Genomic DNA, 8,016 nt, shown 5'->3' on the forward strand with positions numbered 1-8,016 from the left:
CGGAGAGAACGATAAATCGAAAAGAAAATTGTCGAAATATATAATATACTGAAGGGATAAAAACAAAAAAATTATCCAAATATATAATATATCGAAGGGAACGATAAATAAAAAAAAAATTGCCCAAATATATAATATATTGAAGAGGACGATAAATAGAAAAAAAAAATTGTCCAAATATGTAATATATCGAAGAGAGCGATAAATCGAAAAGAAAAGTGTCCAAATATATAATACATCGATTTATCGTCCCCTTCGATATATTATATATTTGAACAATTTTCTTTTCGATTTATCGTTCCCTTTGATATATCATAAATTTGGATAGTTTTTTTTATTTGTCGTCTCCTTCGATATATTATATATTTGGGAAATTTTTTTTGTTTGATTTATTATATATTATATATATTTATTATATATTATATATATTATAATACATTATATATTTGGACAATTTTCTTTTCGATTTATCGTTCCCTTCGATATATCATATATTTGGATAATTTTTTTTTTGATTTATCGTTCCTTTCGGTATATTATATAAGTGGACAATTTTTTTAAAATTTATCGTTCTCTTTGATATATTATATATTTGGACAATTTTTTTTTTTTTTTTTTGATTTATCGTTCCCTTCGATATATTACATATTTAGACAATTTTCTTTCCGATTTATCGTTCTCTCCGATATATTACATATTTGGACAATTTTCTTTTTTCTTTTTATCGTATATATATATTCCCCTGAATATATTATATATTTAGGCAATTTTTTTTTTTTTATTTATCGTTCCCTTCGATGTTATATATTTGGGCAATTTTTTTGTTTATCCCTTCGAAAGAAAAAAAAAAAAAGAAAAGAACGGATAAAAGATCAGTCGCTGAAAAAAATCCCGCGATCGCGAAGAGGGGAAAAAAGGCCAGATGGAGAAACGTTTCGCTCGGTACAAGCGAATCAATCTGCCGGCGTCGCGGCACTCGCGCGTCTCGTCACATTCCTCGGAAAAAGAGAAACCAGCGGGAAGCACATTTCAAACATCCATCACATTCCGCAGATAACCCCGTCTGCCGAGCTTCCAAAGAAACCTCAGCCACACGCCGAGTCACCGATCCATTCGTCTCAATATCAAAAGTTTCTCGCGCGAGGGCACGAAATATCGAGCCACGACACATCGATCGAGCAGCCTCCTCAGCTATCCGGCGATCCTTTTATCAGTCGTCGAACGATCCTAGCCCTTGTTTCGCAGTCACATCGGCTATTTCGCTGGCTTTCAGAAAGTCAGCCAGCGTTCTTCACAGTCGATTCGCTGGTAATTAGACTCGTGGATTTTTTTCACACGAATTCGTGTTTTTTCCTTTTTTTTTTTTTTTCGTTTCTTTCACCCGAGAAGAGGTCTCGTTTTGTTGAAAGTCACAGCTGGATTGCGGATTTTGTTGATTTTGTGAAATCAGTATGTTGAAAGCGCAACGATACAGGAATGCACAGCATTTAAGTGTATTCAATTGTTAGAAAATATATTTATAATTAGACGATATATATAAATAATTATTTTGTTAAATTATTTTAAATTTATAATAATAATTTTATAATTGAAAAATATATCGAAGATACAAGGTGACTTTTAGTTAATACTCAGACACTGGATATTCAAAGTGTAAATAAGTTTGTAAAACAAAATCGTGTGGTGATAAATTTGTTTTCGTCTTGGAGATCGAAGCCTCTATTTTCATAATACATTTGTTCATTTTATATTTTTTTTTATTTTTACATTAGAATGAAGACAATATTCTACTGAGAAATAGATTGTGTTAGTATGTAAGAACATTGAAAAATTTATTTCCTGAATTATACGATAAATTCGACGAACTTGATACACAATTCTTTTCTCGCCATTTTATCAAACTCCAAGTATTAAAATTGGATGACGAAAGTGAAAAAAAAATATCGTAACGTTTTCGTCCAATGTGCAACAAAAATTATGCAATATACGCTAATATAACATTTAATATTTAATAATATAATTCTCTTGAATCTAAATTTAAGTAACAATCAAGTTTAATAATATTTAATAACATTAAGTTTTATAGTTTAACAATATTTAATAATATTAAATTTTATAATTTAATAACATTTAATAATCTAGTTTTCCTTATAATTTATATAATGAAGATTTATAATAATTTAATAATCTTTCTTTATAATTTAATAATACTTAAAAATGTAGTTTTCTTAAATCTATCTCTAAAGACACGAAAATCTGCACAAATATCCGTTCAGTCTAGCTACGACTGACGTTTTCTACTTCCGACATTCCGGATATTTTTGCGTACGCGTACTCGACGATGCATTTCTGTAAATTTAAAATCCGCGGTCCAATCATAATTTGTTCACGCTGTGACAGTTTCGCGACATTCTGGATTTTAATCGCGGATTTTAATCGCGGAACGTCTGTAAACTTCGATAATGCGTCGCTGCGAGTTATTGTTAAAATCAATCATCGAAATTATTCTTCGCTCGCCCGATTTGGCGGCTCTGAGCTTTCTCTTTGGAATATTTAACGAGAGAGATTTCGAGCTGGTCCACGACTGAACGAGAAATTCAATAAATAATACAGAAAACGTACGAAAACGTAACGAGAAAAATTCGCTAGCAAACAGTTCATAAAGAATCAGACAATTTTATAAAGACACGGTAGTTTCAAATGTCTTCCAAAGTATACTACGAATTTTTCGAATCTGTGAACTGCATAATTAAAAAAAAAATAACGAAAAAGTTCCTAAAGAAAAACATAGTATTTCGTAATTATATAAAGATAAAATATCTTGGAAATTTACTTAAAATACACTGTATATGCTTCGCAACTCTATAAAAATACAACAGCTTCAAAATTTTCCTAAAATTGCGCGTTTTCACAATTCTCTGCCGAATTCTGAAATTCATAAGCAACAGCCAAGAAATTACCTATCTCGTAATTTTTAAATTCTGAACTCTTAAAATCAGGAAGAAACCAAGAAAAAATGGCGCGTAATTCCTAAACAGCTCGTAACTCTTGTACGTTGAGAATTTTTTTATCCCAAAATTCCTCAGTTTTAAGTATATTTCAGTACAACCCAGGCAAAACAAACGATAAACTTATTGCTTCTCAGTAATTTCTATCCAGTGATATCATACCGACGAGTTCAAAAGAAAAAAGAAAGCGACGAATTATTGTATACGGGTTTTGGTCACTCGTTATGGTCCGCAATCAGTTACCAGCGCCAAATGGTTTAACCTCTTGCGCTGCAATGCCGTGCCACGCACGTCGAGAATTTTTTTTTTTTGTCCCCAAAATTGCAATATTTCCTCAGTTTCAAGTATATTTAAGTATAATCCAGGCAAAACAAACGATAAACTTATTGCTTCTCAGTAATTTCTATCCAGTGATATCATACCGACGAGTTCAAAAGAAAAAAGAAAGCGACGAATTATTGTATACGGGTTTTGGTCACTCGTTATGGTCCGCAATCAGTTACCAGCGCCAAATGGTTTAACCTCTTGCGCTGCAATGCCGTGCCACGCACGTCGAGAATTTTTTTTTTTTGTCCCCAAAATTGCAATATTTCCTCAGTTTCAAGTATATTTAAGTATAATCCAGGCAAAACAAACGATAAACTTATTGCTTCTCAGTAATTTCTATCCAGTGATATCATACCGACGAGTTCAAAAGAAAAAAGAAAGCGACGAATCATTGTATACGGGTTTTGGTCGCTCGTTATGGTCCGCAATCAGTTGGCCAGCGCAAGTGGTTAATAATCGAAGACAACGAGCAACGAACAACAAGCACGGCAGCAGGGCTCCCGCGACCGTGTTCGTCGGCCTCCGAATAAATTCCCCGTGAACGCCGCGAAATTCAATAAATCCACCATTGTCGGGTCACCGCGAGAAATGAGATTCCATCGTGCGCGTTCGAAGAATCGTTCCGTCGCCGGAATCTCTCCCACCGTTCCACGATTCATGTTTCCCATATCCGCGGTTAGAATTAATATTTTCGCCGCGTGAACGATCGAAGGATCGTTTGCTGACAAATTCTGTAAAATCGATCGTTGCCGGTATCGGGAACATTCGACTAATCGTTCTGCGCGTTTTTCACCACGTTTATCGTCACGTGGATTTTCCACGCGGTAATTGAAGATAATTTATTGTTCTTTCCCGTGGCTCTGCAAATGTTTTTCCTCGTTTGACGATTCGTAGAGCTACCGACGATTGGAGCGTGACATTCTCGTGACGTGAAAGTAAAAACATCAGAGTAAACTCATAGGCAGTCATACGATGATTGATTAATTTAGATTATCTTCGTGGTTTTGTGGCAAGTTTCGTAAAGAAATTTGACATTTTATTTGAACTACTTTAAATTTAATGCACACATGCTTCTAAACTAAATTAAATAGCATTAATAAATTGTAATAAAGCAGTGATTATCAAACGATTGCAATTAATCTGAATTTCTCGAAAATTTATTGAAATTCCTGTAAAAGTAATTGTTAATCAATGTTGCACGAGGTTTTATTTGTGTATTTCGCGACGAAAATTAAATCGAAAAGTTAGTTCATTTGAATCTCTGAAAATACGCTGTTTTTATCATCTACAGAATTTCCAATAATTGTAATTTTGATTATCTTCGTGGCTTTGTGGCAAGTTTCGTAAAGAAATTTGACATTTTATTTGAACTACTTTAAATTTAATGCACACATACTTATAAACTAAATTAAATAGCATTAATTATAATGAAGCAGTAATTATCAAACGATTGTAATTAATATGAATTTCTCGAAAATTTATTGAAATTCCTGTAAAAGTAATTGTTAATCAATGTTGAACAAAGGTCTGGTTACATTTCCATCGATACTCAATTAACAATAACACATAGTACAATTCTATAATACTCAAGTATTAATACATATAAATTGGATCTGTTATTTAATATGACATATAAATTTATTATTAAATATATAAAATATATAAAATTTATTATTAAATATATCAAATATATAATATTAAATATACAAAATTTATTATTTAAATTTAAAATTTAACACAAAGTATATAAAATTTGCGTCAGTTTGATCGATGTGTGTCCGAGACAATCACGTGCCGAGATATCCTCGTCATATGTCGCTTTTGTCATATGTGTTGCATTTCATGTTTCGCAGTAAAGTAACGCGAAGTAATAATAATTCCAATTATCCCAATTAGTTAGGATTGATAAGCTAATTAAAAATATTTAAAGCAGTTGAAAACAATTGAAACTACCGTTTTCGAGTTTCGTCTAACCCCTTGAAAAAAAAAAAAAGAAGAACTACGATACCTGCGATTCGCAAAACATCGTACATACCTGGATGATTCGACGATCGACAGATTGGCGAAAATCAGATGGCAGAACAGATCGGGAATCTGCAACAGAAAGAATTAAACGAAAGGTTAGCTCGTTCGTTCTGCCAATTACCGATCATAACGAACGGTTCGATAATTGTTTTTAATCCTCTCCTCTCTCTCTCTCTCTCTCTCTCTCGATTAAAGGACGCCAACGTGGTACCGCGTTCCCATTGTACTACGAGAAACGGTTATTATTGATGCGATAGAATATCGAACGCGGCGCGCCGAGCGAAAAGCTTAAACGAGCCGATAACGAGAGACGGGAAACGAAATTCGCTGGTAACGTGAAAATTACTGGGAACTTCGTAGCCGGGAAACTTAAGAAGCTCCGGCAGCATTTCTCCAAAGGGAAGTTGCAGGAAATTGCTTTGGCTACGCCCGTGCTTCGCTGATAGAAATTAGTTCGATGCCGCTTTTCTACGTTCATGCTTCTTTCCCCCTTTTCTCCCTCTCCCCCCCCTCTCACTCTCCAACTCTCCGCCACGCTATTATTCAAACATTATTTAATACGCGCGGCAAACTTTCGCGGAAATTGTGTCGAGTATTGTTTAAATACCGGAGATGGATATTAACCTCGTGCCACGTACGAGAAATTTTCTTTCTTCAAAATACTGCGACATTTTCACAGCTTTAAGCATATTGAAAAATAGGGTAACAACGAATAATAAATTTATTTTTACTTTCTAGTAATTTCTATCCAGCGACACTCGTAGCAACGAATTATTGTACACGGTTCTCGGTCACTAGTTCTTCAGTTGCCAGCGCAAGTGGTTATGTATATAATACCTGTAAGTAATATCGTTTTCTGCCACTGTAGAAAATTTTATTTCATTTAGAAGTCAATACAGCATTAATCTGCAATATAATTTAACGATAAATTCACACCAAGTGTCAATGTATTTCACTAGAATATAGATTATATCAGGAATAACATATGTTATGTTATATGTTATACATTATAGCATAACATGTTGTAACAAGTAAAACAATAGAGGCAAGACAAATAATAAATTTGTTACTTCTCAATAATTTCTATCCGGTAATATCATAACGACGAGTTTAAATAGAAAGCGACGAATTATTGTATATACGGTTCGGTCACTTGTTATGGTCCGCAATCAGTTGCCAACGCAAGTGATTTACTCTTGGTTAACCTCTAAAATCCCAATATTAATATTAATAATAATATTTGCTCAGTAATATTTTCTCAGTTTCAAGTATATGTTTTAAGTATAATATTTTCTCAGTTTTAAGTATATTTAGGTAAAACAAAATAGGCAAAACAAATAATAAATTTGTTACTTCTCAGTAATTTCTATCCAGTGATATACTGGCGATTTCAAAAAGAAAACGACGAATTATTGTATACGGTTCGGTCGCTCGTTATGGTCCGCAATCAGTGGTTAACCTTTTGCGCTGAAATGACGTGCCACGCACGTCGAGAATTTTTTGTCCCAAAATTGCAATATTTCTCAGTTTTAAGTATATTTAGGTATAACCCGGGCAAAACAAGTAATAAATTTACTATTTCTTAATAATTTCTATCTATCTACAGTGATATCATACCGACTAGTTCAAAAAGAAAGCGACGATTTATTGTATACGATTCGGTCGCTCGTTATGGTCCGCAAGCAGTTAAGGCCTGTTCTTTAGATCATAGAAATTTTGTATACCAATGTTTCACTTGATTTCATTTCTCGTCGAATGTTTACAAAGAAAAAGGTCGTACTTTCGTCTCTTTTTCTTTTTAAATTAGAATCAATACTAGAAGTTTGAAAAAGTTTAAAAGTAAACAGTTCGAAGGTTTGTTAGGCGCAGATATTCAGTCCCATTTCAAATCTAGGAATTAATATAATCGTTAACTTAAGATTATTATAAATAAACGTACTGATTAAACAGAGCGATCGAAACAGTAAGAAATTCAAGATCTAGATCAATTTCTTCTTCACACGTATTTCCATCGAATCGAATCGAATCGAACGTGTAGAATTCATCTACGACAGCCACGGACAAACAGTTCTTTCCACCCTGTACATTTACCTAAATAAACTTGGAAACAAGTGTCAATATTGAAACTAAAAGTTCGAACCTGGTTACGGAGGTACACTCGATCCCATCTCGATCGATATTCCATAGATACTTAAAGGTATCGTTTTCCACCGCAACATTCGAAAACTACCCCAAGTTAGTTACCAAGCACACTCGGGAAAGCGTACAATTAGCAACGCTCAAATTAAAAAAAAAAAAAAAAAAAAAAAAAAAAAACGTTGGCCCACGCGTGCACACGTTGAACACATACACACACACACACGCATAGCAACACACGCGATAGCATGTAAACGAGGTTCATTGGCTGAAAGTAGCGCGAAAACCTGTTCCATCGGTTTTATCCCCACCGCTTTTCGTTGACGCGGCGAACGTAAGGGAGGTCAGTTCCGGAGGTCTGGTCCACATTTACCAATTTCCCTGCGCCAGCCTCGCGTTTCGCAAATCGCCAATTCGACGAGAGCCACGCGACACGTTGACACGGTTTCTCGAAGCGGAACTCGACTCGATATTGAAACTTTGCAAATACTTTTATATAGTAATAAACAGGCTAAATTTC

Source organism: Frieseomelitta varia, unplaced genomic scaffold, assembly GCF_011392965.1.
Source record: "Frieseomelitta varia isolate USP_RPSP 00005682 unplaced genomic scaffold, Fvar_1.2 scaffold_139, whole genome shotgun sequence".
Taxonomy (NCBI): Eukaryota; Metazoa; Arthropoda; class Insecta; order Hymenoptera; family Apidae; genus Frieseomelitta; species Frieseomelitta varia.